The sequence below is a fragment of the Triticum dicoccoides genome, chromosome 2A (genome assembly GCF_002162155.2).
Source record: "Triticum dicoccoides isolate Atlit2015 ecotype Zavitan chromosome 2A, WEW_v2.0, whole genome shotgun sequence".
Taxonomy (NCBI): domain Eukaryota; kingdom Viridiplantae; phylum Streptophyta; class Magnoliopsida; order Poales; family Poaceae; genus Triticum; species Triticum dicoccoides.
Genome location: NC_041382.1, coordinates 638573116 through 638588218, shown reverse-complemented (window position 1 = coordinate 638588218; position 15103 = coordinate 638573116).

Here is a 15103-nt window from a genome sequence, read left to right as displayed (position 1 = left end):
TGATAAAATAAATAAAATCAAATGATCCTATTCTCAAAATTTGAGAAAACTCAAATATGAAAATAACGAAATCCCCAACTCTCTCCGTGGGTCATTGAGTTGCGTAGAATTTCTAGGATCAACCAAAATGAAAAATAAAATATGATATGCAATGATGATCTAATGTATAACATTCCAAATAGAAAATTTGGGATGTTACAGCCTCCGCCTCGTCGCCGGCGCCGCCCAAGCCCACTCCGGCGACCGCGCAAGCGATCTCCTCCGGCCGATCCGGCAAGTCCCCCTTGCGCCGACGAGCTTCTTCCACTCAGGCAACCCCACGCGGCACTGTTCCGGTGACCTCAATCCGCGCACTGCTACAGTACCCCGATCTGGATCTGGATCTCGGGTTGACTTTTACCCTAACCCTAGTTTTTTATGCATTTTTCATCATGGCATAAATCTGCATCCATGGCTCCGTTTTTGACGTGTAGCATATCAAAATGTTCGCCTCGACGAGTACTTCATTTCATCTCATTGCATCATGTTCATTTGAGCTCATCTTGATGCCCTAAATGTTGTTGTAAGAGTGCTAGTTTCTGTTAGTCTCAGTTTATTATCAGCAATTGGACATTTATCATTTTTGCCATGATTAATGTGTGCCTCCTATGAACTTGAGCCCAACATGAGTTTTGAAATATGCCATGACATCTTTACAGGGGTGTATGCCATTTATTTTTGTGATCTCTGTGGTGACTAGCACAAGCATGCAAAGTAGCTCTCCCAATGTTGCTGATTTCAGGGACTTAGAAATATTCTAAATCATTGCCCTAATAATATTTTTTTGCCATGTATTCATGTTGCTATCGAGTGATCCGTGTCTCTTTTGAGCATGATCAGTAAGGATGTTTTGTAGATATTGTGGTGCTCTATCCATCCATGTCTTTGTTTGCATTTATGGAGCACCCTAGCTTGAGTCAATCGAGCTCTACTTTTGCTATAAAATGTTCCTGGCAGAATGTTTACATGTTAAGCATTTTTGCCGATCTTGTTGTAGTTGATCCGGGCATGCTATGTTGTTGTTCTTGCCATGTTTAGCTTCTATGTCATGTCTACTTGCTGGGTGTATGCTTAGTTTATCATCCAATGCCTTGTGGTGAGTGCATCGAGCTCGTAAACATGCCTACTTAATATCTCTTTTGCCATGTCCTGAAATTTCACTAAGTCTGAATCTGTTAACGATAATTGCTATGTTCACATGGTTGCCATTGTATTTTCTGATCCTTTTTGGCTTATGGTCAGCAAGGGACTTCTGTTGCATGCTTTGAGTAGCTTCACGCCATGCATTGCTTTGCCATGATATGTTCCTGTAGCATGCTGTTATCGTGCTCTAAACATTGCATCCTGATGTTAAATTCCTGGCATGTTGTTATTTTCACTAAGTCTGTAACCTGTAATCTTTTGCACTTTTGCCATGCTTGTTTGAGCCTGCTATTGAGTGAATTAGCCGTAGCTCAGTGTTCATCTTTTGTCAAGCATCTTGAGTGCATCCCTGCCATGTATTTTTTTGCTATGTTAGAGTGTTGTAGCATGTTGTTCTTGATGCATTTAGATGGCCTCGTGCTGTTAATCGCAGATCGGTACCATATTTGTTTTGCTTGCCATTTGCAAACCGTGCATCCGATTCCGGTGATCTTTATATCGATTTCGACCGAAATCAACTCCTCTTTCCAGTGGCACTTTTGTTTTTCCAAGTTGAGGCTAGGTTCAATCTTTCCTTTCCAAATCATGCATATGCATCGCATACCGCATATCAAGACATGTTTTGCATCATGTTGTTTGTGCATTACACGTGGTTGATTGTGTCTCCCTTTGCTTGTTGTTCTTGCTTGGGTAGCGCCGGGAGACGAGTACGTGATCGAGGAGCCCGTTGAGTATGTTTACGAGGATCAAGCTAACGTCAACTCGGAGAACTTTGCTGGCAAGATGACCATACCCTCAAAATCACTTCTATCTTTGCTTGCTAGATGCTTGCTCTTTTGCTATGCCTATGCTACGATACCTACCACTTGCCTATCATGCCTCCCATATTGCCATGTCAAATCTCTAACCCACCTTGTCCTAGCAAACCGTTGTTGGCTATGTTACCGCTTTGCTCAGCCCCTCTTATAGCGTTGTTAGTTGTAGGTGAAGATTGGAGTTTGTTCCTTGTTGGAACATGTTTTTGTTGGGATATCATATTATTATATTTTCTATTTTAATGCACCTATATACTTGGTAAAGGGTGGAAGGCTCGGCCTTATGCCTGGTGTTTTGTTCCACTCTTTCTGCCCTAGTTTCCGTCATACCGGTGTTATGTTCCTTGATTTTGCGTTCCTTACACGGTTGGGTTATAATGGGAACCCCTTGACAGTTCGCCTTGAATAAAACACCTCCAGCATGGCCCAACATTAGTTTTACCATTCGCCACCTAGCCTTTTCCCTTGGGTTTCGCGGACTCAACGGTCATCTTTATTTTAAACCCCCGGGCCAGTGCTCCTCTGAGTGTTGGTCCAAACTGAGCTGCCTGCTGGGCCACCTCAGGGAAACTTGAGGGTTGGTTTTCCTCGTAGCTAGTCTCATCCGTTGTGCCCTGAGAACGAGATATGTGCAGCTCCTATCGGGATTTGTCGGCACATTCGGGTGGCTTTGCTGGTTTAGTTTTACCATTGTTGAGATGTCTTGTAACCGGGATTCCGAGTCTGATCAGATTGTCTTGGGAGAAGGAATATCCTTTGTTGACCGTGAGAGCTTGTGATGGGCTAAGTTGGGACACCCCTGCAGGGATTTGAACTTTCAAAAGTCGTGCCCGTGGTTATGGGCAGACGGGAATTTGTTAATGTCCGGTTGTAGATAACTTGAAACTTAACTTAATTAAAATGAATCAACAGAGTGTGTGGCCGTGATGGTCTATTTTCGGCGGAGTCCAGGAAGAGAACACGGTCTCGAGTTATGCTTGAACGTAGGTTGTTCAAGGATCACTTCTTGATCATAGTTTCTCGACCGTGCCTTTGCCTTCTCTTCTCGCTCTCATTTGCGTTTGTTAGCCACCATATATGCTAGTGCTTGCTACAGCTCCACCTCAAACCCTTTACCCTTCCTATAAGCTTAAATAGTCTTGATCGCGAGGGTGTGAGATTGCTGAGTCCCCATGACTCGCAAATTACTTCCGAAACCAGATGCAGGGACCGATGATACCGCTCCAGGAGATTCGACTGAGCTCAAGTGGGAGTTCGATGAGGACTCAGGACGATACTACGTTCCCTTTCTAGATGATCAGTAGTGGTGCCCAGTTGGGGCGATCGGGGACTTAGTCGCATTTGGGGTTGTTCTTTATTTTGGTTCCGTAGTCGGACCTTGAGTGTATCTGGATGAACGTAATGATATTTATGCTATTGTGTGATGTGGCGAGTGTAAGCCAACTATGTATCTTTTCCCTTATTCATTTACATGGGTTGTTGTGAAGATTACCTCACTTGCGACATTGCTTACAATGTGGTTATGCCTCTAAGTCGTGCTTCGACACGTGGGAGATATAGCCGCATCGTGGGCGTTACACAGGGGCTACTATATGCATGGGCATACCTAACGTATGTGGTACTGTTAAAGGCATACATTATTTCACGTACCTCAAAGCCTTTCAGCAGACTCATAAAAGCTTCGTGCAAACCTCTTTCAGCGGATGAAATCCTTTCAATTACCGTACCCATTAGCGTACGATGCGCTTCCGAGACGGCAGCTTGCCCCAGAAGATCCTTCAGTGCGTTCGACCGCACATTGTATGGACCCTTGCTGTCACTCTCCTTAGGAGCTGGATATTGGGGATTCAGGGCAGCTAAAGGGTTATCCTCTAGCCCTAGTGGATCCGGAGATACCCTTCACGACGACACTTCAAGGTCGCCCGCTTCTTGAGTTGGGGAGTCCGGGGGAGGCGTTTCGCTCTCCATCATCTCCGGAAGAAGATTCCCCGAAGATGAACTCTGTCGGGAAGGGCTGCGATCCGGACTACAATTTATAAGCATCGGTTATTGTCTTTAGAAGTAAGGTAGGATATCTTCACTATTAAGTACTTTTTGATTACTTACAGCTTGGTAGAGGGCTGATCCCCGCACGGACATTGTGCGGCAAGAATACCCTCCGAGGCAGGACCCTCTGGTGGAGATTTCTTCTCCCGTTTGGAAACCTTAGTTTTCGGATCTTCAGATGTAGTCCTCTTCCTTCCCCGGGGAGAGAGAATGCTAGATTCTTCCCCTGGGTTATCCTCCCTCGCGGAGGTGCTCATTCCCTCGGTTGGAATAGGTAGCAAAGGAGGCCCATTTTCTCCCTCTTTATTCCCCCCTTCGTCTTCCTTTGAGGGCACTAGACAAGGTGCTGGCTCGAGAATCTTTTCCAGCAACAGATTGTCCAAGCCCTCAGGATTGGGGGCCGAACACCGGATCATCTTCTCCTTTGTTATCCAGTCCAGGTCCAAGAGCAATTCTTCAGAATGATATCATGATAAATAAAATGATAGTGTGTTCGGCCATGGGATTACTTACTTGGGCAGCGAGGCGGTTGCAGCTCAGGCCCACGTCCTCGGTGGTATCCAGACACTCTATTTGGGGTCCGAAGAACGATTAGTACATCTCGTGCATCATGCCGAGGAAATGCTGAATAGTGCACGGTCCTTCCGGGTTGAATTCCCACATGCGGAGGGGCCGACTTTTGCAAGGCTGGACTCGACGAACTAGCATAACTTGCATTACCATAACCAGACTGAAATCTCCCTCAAAGAAATCTCGGATACGGCTCTGTAGCATTGGCACGTCCTTGGCTGGACCCCAGCTTAGCCCCCTACTGATCCACGACATCATTTGTGGTGGGGGACCTGAGCGAAAGGTGGGGGCAGCTACCCATTTGGCACTTCGGTGAGTTGTGACGTAAAACCACTCCCGCTGCCACAATCCGGACACCTCTAGAAAGGAACCCTTTGGCCATGAAGCGTCAGCAATTTTGCTTATTAAAGCACCTCTGCATGCTGCGTACTGCCCCTCGACCATCTTCGGCTTCACATAGAAGGTCTTGAGCCACAGGCCGAAGTGAGGGGTAGTGCGGAGGAAGGCCTCACATACGACAATAAATGACAAGATGTGAAGAAGGGAATCCGGGGCTAGATCGTGAAAATCCAGCCCGTAATAGAACATAAGACCCCTAACAAAGGGATCCAGAGCGAGGCCTAGTCCTCGGAGGAAGTGGGAGACAAACACAACACTCTCGTTGGGTTCGGGAGTAGGGACGACCTGCCCTCGGGCGGGCAACCAATGCGAAATTTCGGCGGTCAGATATCTGGCCTCCCTCAGCTTCTTGATGTCCTCCTCCGTGACGGAGGAAGGCATCCACTGACCTTGAAGGTTGGATCCGGACATAGTTGAAGGTCCGAAGCACCTGACCTGAGCTTTCGGTGTTAGAACTCGAGGTGGGGGAAGGATTCGATTGAGCGCGGGAGGGAAAAAATAAAAAGCCTTGTCCCCTTTATAAAGAGGGTGAATATCAGGCGTCCTCCTCGTGGCCGTTTGAGACTTACCTAAGATCTAGGAGTCGTACCAACAGGCACGGTTGGGTTACCCACATTTGTATTGAAGAGAATCCCGTGATAAGGGGAACATGATCTCTGCTTTGACAAGACGTGTCAAGGAAACCGCCTCGCATTATGTGCGGGGTTGGTTAAAGAAAAACGATTCGAATAATGACCTGGCCGTGGCATGATGTCATGCTATAAAAACGTGTCAGCAGATTAGATTTGTGGAAATATTATTCTCTCTATGGTGGTATGTGGAACTTATTTTGCAGGTTCGGACACTATCCTTGTATTCAAACTCTTCCGTGGTGTATTCGGAGGAGTAACCCGCCTTGCAATGCCGAAGATAACACTGCACGCCGGACTCATCGTCATGGAAGCCTGGTTCAGGGGCTACTGAGGGAGTCCTAGATTGGGGGTCTCCGGACAGCCGGACTATATCCTTTGGCCGGACTGTTGGACTATGAATATACAAGATTGAAGACTTCGTCCCGTGTCCGGATGGGACTCTACTTGGCCTGGAAGGCAAGCTAGGCAATACGGATATGTATATCTCCTCCACCGACCTTGTGTAACCCTAGCCCCCTCCGGTGTCTATTTAAACCGGAGGGTTTTAGTCCGTAGGACAACATACAATCATACCATAGGCTAGCTTCTAGAGTTTAGCCTCTCTGATCTCGTGGTAGATCAACTCTTGTAATACTCATATCATCAAGAACAATCAAGCAGGACGTAGGGTATTACCTCCATCAAGAGGGCCCGAACCTGGGTAAACATCGTGTCCCCTGCCTCCTGTTACCATCCGCCTTAGACAGACAGTTCGGGACCCCCTACCCGAGATCCGCCGGTTTTGACAACGACAGTCGTAGTGCTTAGGCGAAGCCCTGCGCGGATCGCTTCACCATCATCGTCACCACGCCTTCGTGCTGACGAAACTCTCCCTTGATACTTTGCTAGATCAAGAGTTCGAGGGACGTCATTGAGTTGAACGTGTGCAAAACTCGGAGGTGTTGTACGTTCGGTGCTTGATTGGTCAAAACGAGAAGAAGTTTGAGTACATCAACCGCTTTGTCAAACACTTCCTCTTTCGGTCTACAAGGGTACGTGGACACACGCTCTCCCTCTCGTTTCTATGCATCTCCTAGATAGATCTTGCGTGAGCGTAGGATTTTTTTTGAAATTACATGCTATGCTTCCCAACAGAAAGGCCCAAGTGGGAAAGTGCCTCCTTCGTTAGGGAAGGAGGACAAATTGGGAGAAGGGGACTTTCCCTCCTTGGTGGCAGCCCTCCCTCTCCCCTCCAACCTATATAGACATGAGGATTCGTGCTATTTTGAACATACAAGTTTTTGAGCCTCCTCTAGTTCTTATAGTTCTAGTTCTAGCTGGCCCTAGTTGACTAACTAGAGCTAGGCTAATCCTATTGTCCTCATAATTAGAAGCCCTGTGTGGTTCTTGTTGGGAATGTAGCATGCAATTTCAAAAAAATTCCTACAATCACACAAGATCTATCTAGGAGATGCATAGCAACGAGAGGGGAGAGTGTGTCCACGTACCCTCGTAGACTGAGAGCGGAAGCGTTAAGTTAAAGCGGTTGTTGTAGTCGAACGTCTTCGCGATCCAACCGATCAAGTACCGAACGTATGGCACCTCCGAGTTCTGCACATGTTCAGCTCGATGACGTCCCTAGAACTCTTGATCCTGCAAAGTGTCGAGGGAGAGTTCCATCAGCACGAAGGTGTGGTGACGGTGATGGTGAAGTGATCTGCGCAGGGCTTCGCCTAAGCACTACGAAGATATGACCGAAGGCGTAAACTGTGGAGGGGCCGCACACGGCTAACAATTGTTGGTGTGTGTTCTAGAGGTGCCCCCCATTCATATATATAGGTTGGAGGGGAGCAGAGGCAGCTAAGGGGGCGCCCCAAGTAGAAGGAATCCTACTTGGGGTCCTCCCAATTCGGCCTCCCCCCTTTCCTATTCCTATTCGGAGTACGAAGGGAATAGGGGGAAGGGGGAATCCTATTCCCTTTTTCCTTCCCTCCTTCCCATTTTCTACTCCAATTTGACCAGCCCATATGGGAGGGGTGCACCAGCCCCTTAAGGGCTGGTCTGTCCCCCTCTTGGCCCATTAAGGCCCATGTAGTAGCCGGGGGGATGCCAGGAACCCATTCCGGTGAACCGATATGCACCCGGTACCCCTGGAACACTTCCGGTGCCCGAATATCATCGTACAATATATGAATCTTTACCTCTCGACCATTTCGAGACTCTTCATCATGTCCGTGATCTTATCCGGGAGTACGAACAACATTCGGTCACCAAATCACATAACTCATATAATACAAAATCGTCAACAAACGTTCATCGTGCGAACCCTACGGGTTCGAGAACTACGTTGACATGACTGAGGCACCTCTCTGGTCAATAACCAATAGCGGAACCTGGATGCTCATATTGGTTCCCACATATTCTATGAAGATATTTATCGGTCGTACCATAATTACAACATATGTTATTCCCTTTGTCATCGGTATGTTACTTTCCCAAGATTCGATCATCGGTATCTCCGTACCTAGTTCAATCTCGTTACCGGCAAGTCTCTTTACTCATTCCGTAATGCATCATCCCGCAACTAACTCATTAGTCACATTGCTTGCAAGGCTTATTTTGATGTACATTACCGAGAGGGCCCAGAGATACCACTCGGATACTTGGAGTGACAAATCCTAATCTTGATCTATGCCAACCCAACAAACACGTTTGGAGATACCTGTAGAGCATGTTTATAATCACCCAGTTACATTGTGATGTTTGATAGCACACAAGGTATTCCTCCGGTATCCAGGAGTTGCATAATCTCATAGTCGAAGGAATATGTATTTTCGATGAAGAAAGCAATAGCAATAAAACTGAATGATCAACATGCTAAGCTAAAAGATGGGTCTTGTCCATCACATCATTCTCATAATGATGTGATCGCGTTCATCAAATGACAACACATGTCTATGGCTAGGAAACTTAATCATATTTGATTAACAGGATAGTCTAATAGAGGCTTACTAGGGACACGGTGTTTTGTCTACGTATCCACACATGTATCAAGTTTCCGATTAATACAATTCTAGCATGAATAATAAACATTTATCATGATATAAGGAAATATAAAATAACAACTTTATTATTTCCTCTAGGGCATATTTCCTTCAGTCTCCCACTTGCACTAGAGTCAATAATCTAGTTCACATCTCCATGTGATTTAACACCAATAGTTCACATCTTTATGTGATTAGTACCCATAGTTCACATCACCATGTGACCAACACCGAAAGTGTTTACTAGAATTAATAATCTAGTTCAAATCACTATGTAATTAACACCCAAAGAGTACTAAGGTGTGATCATGTTTTGCTTGTGAGAGAAGTTTAGTCAATGGGTCTGCACATTCAGATCCGTATGTATTTTGCAAAAAAATTATGTCTACAATGCTTTGCACGGAGCTACTCTAGCTAATTGCTCCCACTTTCAATATGTATCCAGATCAAGACTCAGAGTCATCTCGATTAGCGTCAAAGCTTGCATCGATGCAACTCTTTACGACAAACTCTTTATCTTTATGTAGCGACCCGATCCCAAGGATCGAAGTATCTATGCATAAGTGTCATCCCTGGATCGGTATTGTCGACACACACAATACTCGAGGATTTATAACAGAGTTCAATCATCACACATTTATTACATTGAGTATCTCATAAAGAGTACTTATTACAAAAATATGGCTGAAGGCCATCTGAATAACTATGGAAGCTTCGAAGATAAATGAGTCCATCCAACTCCACGGCAAAACTAAGTGCATGACAACGACCTATCGCACCTTACTCTTCATGTGAAAATTCTGCAACACGATATGTTGCAGCCATGTAGGTCAGTAGATGGAATATGCTAGCAAGATCACACTATAGAGAAAATGTTGAAATAATCGCTATCACTACATGCATATTTGGCTGGTGGAGGCTCTAGTTTATAATTTGCATAAAGCAAATTTTTTCCTTCAAGAAAAGGAATAGATTTTATTCAACTACCAAGTTTATGCCATTATTGAGAAGGTTCCCCAAATCAATCCCAAATTACCATGTAATAAAATTAATAACCCAACAAGTTCATTAAGTAAAGTGATGAGATCAATCAATAACTCAAATACCAGATACTCAAGATGTCCATAACCGGGGACATGGCTAATCATGATTAGTTTGTACACTCTGCAGAGGTTTGCGCACTTTTCCCCATATGACTCTGTCGGGGGTTGGGTGCGACATATGCCAAAGGATGGCTTATCATGGTGGGGGCGAGTAGAACGTCGCCGGTGCCTGGAAACGGGATGAGGCGAAGACATGCACACCGGCGAATCATACCCAGCTTCAGGGCTCTCCGGGGAGATAATACCCCTACTGCTGCTCTGCGGGGTCTCCGCATGATCACTATGGCAAAGTGTTTACACGATTGCTCCTTGAGCTATTTCCTGGAGGTAGGAGAGGGCAAGGCTAGCTCTCTCCCTCCTATATGATCTGGTTTAGAGCTAATGGGTTCCAACCCTTTGCATGGGTGCCTTGGGGGGTTTATATAGGCCTACCCCCCGGGGGTACAATGGTAATCCGGCTGGACGCGGGCCCAGCCGTCAGCGCCTCTGGCCTCCGTCTTCCCTGCCGACCGCTGGGGCCCGCCGACTGGCCTGGTACGGAGCCGACAAGCCGCGTCCGTCGCGAGCGGGTCTTGCCGGCTGCTGATTACTGTAGCTGTGCTTCTGATGACGCGGGCTTGATCATGGGGTCGTGGCAACAGCCCCGTTGCCTGGCGGGCGATCACTATTGCCACTCTCCATCACATCCTGATTAATGGCGCGTGGGCCCCGGGGGAGGGCTCAGCCGACTCCCCGGGGCCGACTCCCGACGGGTCCGACTGGTGGTGTAAGACCCCGAGACCGATGTGCCAGGTGTCATCCAGTTATTCGTTGTTGTTGCCGTGTCATTGCTGGCGTGTCATGCATTGCATATCATGTCATCATGTGCATTTCATTTGCATACGTGTTCGTCTCATGCATCCGAGCATTTTCCCAGTTGTCCGTTTTGCATTCCGGCGCTTCGTTCTCCTCCGGTGGTCATTTCTAGCTTTCTTTTCATGTGTGGGGATTAAACATTTCCGGATTAGACCGAGACTCGCCAAGCAGCCTTGGTTTACTACCGGTAGATCGCCTGTCAAGTTTCGTATCATTTGGACTTCGTTTGATACTCCAATGGTTAACCGAGGGACCGAAAAGGCCTCGTGTGTATTGCAGCCCAACACCCCTCCATTTTGGCCCAAAACCCACCTAAGTCTTCTCCATCAGCTAGAGCGTTCGACCACGATCGTGTGGCCGAAAACCGCACCTCTTTTGGACTCTCCTAGCTCCCTCTACCTATAAGTATGTGATCCCCTTCGAAATTTTCGCATAGATGAACCCTAACCTCCTCCTCCGTGCGCCGCCGGACAATTTCCCACCGCGCCCGGACATGTCCGCTCGCCCTCCACCTCACCCCGCCCAATGGGCAGCCGCCACATCAGCCGTGCCACCGCTCCGGGCCAACCGCGGCGCGCCACCTCAGCCCAGCCGCTCCCTCTCTCTCCTCAGCCCCACCGCCGGCCCGCGCGGCCCGGATCGGGACCGCGGGGCCCATATCCTCGCGCCGCCGCCCGATCGGATCCGACGCCGCTAGCGCCCGTGCGCCACCCGCGCCTGCTCGACCCCGCCGCCGCACCTCGTCTCAGCCGCCGCCCGCCGGCGTTCGCCGCCATCGCCTGCACCGCTCCGCGCCGTTTGGCCGCCGCCTTCGCCCAGCCCCGCTCGCTCAACCAAACGCCTCCCCTCGTCCCGATCCGCTCCGTCCGGGATATCTTCGTCCCGGTTTGACTTTTTCCGGAGGTATATTTTCACTAAGTCCCGAGATTCCCAGATCCAAGTGCTCATGTTCATGGCCTCGTAACTTTGCATCCGTAGCTCCGATTCATGCATATAGCATATCAAAATGTTCATCTCAGAGAGTACATCATTTCATTCCATTGCATCATTTCCATTTGATTTCATCTTGATGCCAGAAATGCTGTTGGAAGAAGGCTACTTGAGTTAATTGTCAGATCTGCTACTCCATTTAGCTTTTTGTCATTTTTGCCATGATTAATGTGTGCATGATATGCCCTGATGCTCTACATATGTTTTGTTTAGGGTTTTGTCATCTTTCCAGAGGTGCAAACCATGTAATTTTGTGATGAGTGTGGTGACTAGTGCAAGCTTGCAAAGTGGTGCACTTGCTAATTCTGTTTTTAGGGACTTAGTAATTCCAGTCCTTGATCTGTTTATTTCATGATGCCATATGTTCGTGTTGTTTCCTAGTGATCCGTGTCTCTTTTGAGAATGATCAGTAAGGATGTTTTGTTAATATTGTAGTGCTCTATCCATCCATGTCTTTGTTTGCAATTATGGAGCACCCTAGCTTGAGTCAATCGAGCTCTACTTTTGCTACTTTGTGAATCTGGGCAGATTGTCAACTTGTTTGCAATTTTGCCAATGATGTTGTAGTTGATCCATGCATGCTATGCTTTTGTTCTTGCCATACCTTCTCATACCGGTGCACCTCTTAATCATCTACTCCTCGTTATTCATTTGTTTCGGAGTGCCGAAGATATCTCAGAAGATTCGTGTTTCCACTCTACATTCGTTCAAGATCTTTTGAGGATGTTACCTCATTCAAGCCATTTAAATTCAACCGGTGGAATCTCTCTTTTCAAGCAATCGTTCAACGGTGTATCTTCTCAGTGGGCCCTAACCCACAGGTCTTTTTCCAGGATCTTACCTGACTCTTCTATTTTCCCGGAGCTACCATCAAATTCTTTTCGAAATTTGACGTAATAATGAATTATCATCAGTCAAATGCCTCTCTCCAAGATCTTCCAAATTCTTTTCATCGTGGTTTCAACTTTTCCATTCTTCTTCATTCCAGAGCATCTCAACAATTCATGGTGGTGTTTCTCGTCGTCATTCTCAGCTTTGAAGACCGAAGAAGAGTTTCTCCTCCGTATCTTATCCGTTCTATCAAAGACTCGTGATTCTAGCTTGTTGCCATCCTCTCGTAATTGTTTTGATTGTGAAAATTCTTTCCAACTATCCGGAGTAATTCAGAGTATTTTCAGTTTGTTTCTCCGGAGCCCCATCATCTAAGATTTATTCATTCTCAGCTTTCAGCTATGGTTCTCTAAATCTTACCGGTGTTTCATTCAAGTGATCTCTTCGTTCTCATGTATCTAAATTCTCTCAAGCATCTTTGTTTAATTGCTAATTCTTCCCGGTGTGTCTTCATGTTTTAATCGTTCTTTTTCAATTCTTACGGTGGTTCGTTCAAGAGTCTTCTTCCTTCATGTATCATATCATGCATTCATGCTTTTCAAATTCTACCGGTGGATCGTTGAAGACTTTCTCAAGTTTGTGCCATATCTCTCTAAAACCTTCCAACGGGAATAAGTTGTTTGCAATCCGTTGCTTGTCATCAACTTAAATTGATGAAGGATACGCATAACATAATTCTTATTCTTGTTTCATTCTAGTGATCTAATTTCCTGCTTTCTGGCATGGTTAATCATATCACATTCTCGGTTTGAGATGCTTTATCTTTCTTTTCCAGAGTTCCAAGATCTTTCAATTATATCACCACGAGGATCTATCTAAATCACTACAAGGCTTCACCTTGTGTTTTCAACTACCCTTTCTTTCCGTTTGATCATTCTTTTGTTTAACGGAGTTTCTTCATGGAGGTTCTACATGATGGTTCATCTATGATTTAATTCTTTCTCGAAGGGTTCATCGAGAGTCTTTTCTAAGAAACTCAAGTTTTCTTCTTCTTGCTATCGGGAGTGCAATTCTTTCTTCCGAATCATGGGAGGTGGTATTATATCATTCTTGATAATTTGAGTTCATGTTTCATGATTCACATGTTATTAAGAATGAGGTATTTTAAATCCACCAATCTCATCATTGGGATTACCTTGGGCTATATTTCACCTAAAGCCTTCCATAAGGATTGTTGCTATCTATGGTGTTTGTAAATGACCCAAGTTATTCATCTATCCTCCCGGTGAAATAAGTTTCTCATCTCCTTGTTGTTATCAATCTAATATATCATTTCCGTTAGTGGCACAATTTCACCTCATAGTTTTGAGATGTTCTCCATAAGCCCACTACAACCTTTTCTTTTCGTTGTTGGTTTTCCGACAACCCCGTTCCACCCTACTCCTAAGGATACCTTTCCAAGTTCTTTTGTAGCAGAAGTTGGCATTATCTTCTACATTTGTTTGTCTTAATTATCTTTACTCTACTTTTTCGTTCTGGAGGCATTGTGATGTTGCTCTGTGCAACCCATCTTCTTGTTTTGTTAGGATCATGTTCTTTTCGTCCTTATCCTTTTTAACCGGAGTGGTTTCAATATACATCTTGCCCTTCAATCTCAAGGTTTTTCACAATATTCTTTGTCCTTCTTTTCTAACGGAGTGTTTTAGACCTTGTTCACCTTCGTTGTATTCTTTTCTCGAATTTGTTCAACCTCGCTAGGTTCTTTGGTTTCACTTGTTTGTCAAAGGAGAAACTTAGTTTTACCTCTTCACTTTCTCTTCCGTTTTTCCCTCCGGTGCCATTCTAGATCTCGGGACGAGATCCTTTCGTAGTGGTGGAGTGTTGTAACGCCCCGAGACCGATGTGCCAGGTGTCGTCCAGTTATTCATTGTTGTTGCCGTGTCATTGCTGGCATGTCATGCATTGCATATCATGTCATCATGTGCATTTCATTTGCATACGTGTTCGTCTCATGCATCCGAGCATTTTCCCCGTTGTCCGTTTTGCATTCTAGCGCTTCGTTCTCCTCCGGTGGCCATTTCTAGCTTTCTTTAGTGTGTGGGGATTAAACATTCCCGGATTGGACCGAGACTCGCCAAGCGGCCTTGGTTTACTACTGGTAGACCGCCTGTCAAGTTTCGTATCATTTGGACTTCGTTTGATACTCCAACGGTTAACCGAGGGACCGAAAAGGCCGCGTGTGTATTGCAGCCCAACACCCCTCCATTTTGGCCCAAAACCCACCTAAGTCTTCTCCATCAGCTAGAGCGTTCGATCACGATCACGTGGCCGAAAACCGCACCTCTTTTGGACTCTCCTAGCTCCCTCTACCTATAAGTATGTGATCCCCTCTGAAATTTTCGCGCAGATGAACCCTAACCTCCTCCTCCGCGCGCCGCCGGACAATTTCCCACCGCGCCCGGACATGTCCGCTCGCCCTCCACCTCACCCCGCCCAATGGGCAGCCGCCACATCAGCCGTGCCACCGCTCCGGGCCAACCGCGGCGCGCCACCTCAGCCTAGCCGCTCCCTCTCTCTCCTCAGCCCCGCCGCCGGCCCGCGTGGCCCGGATCGGGCCCGCGGGGCCCATCTCCTCGCGCCGCCGCCCGATCGGATCC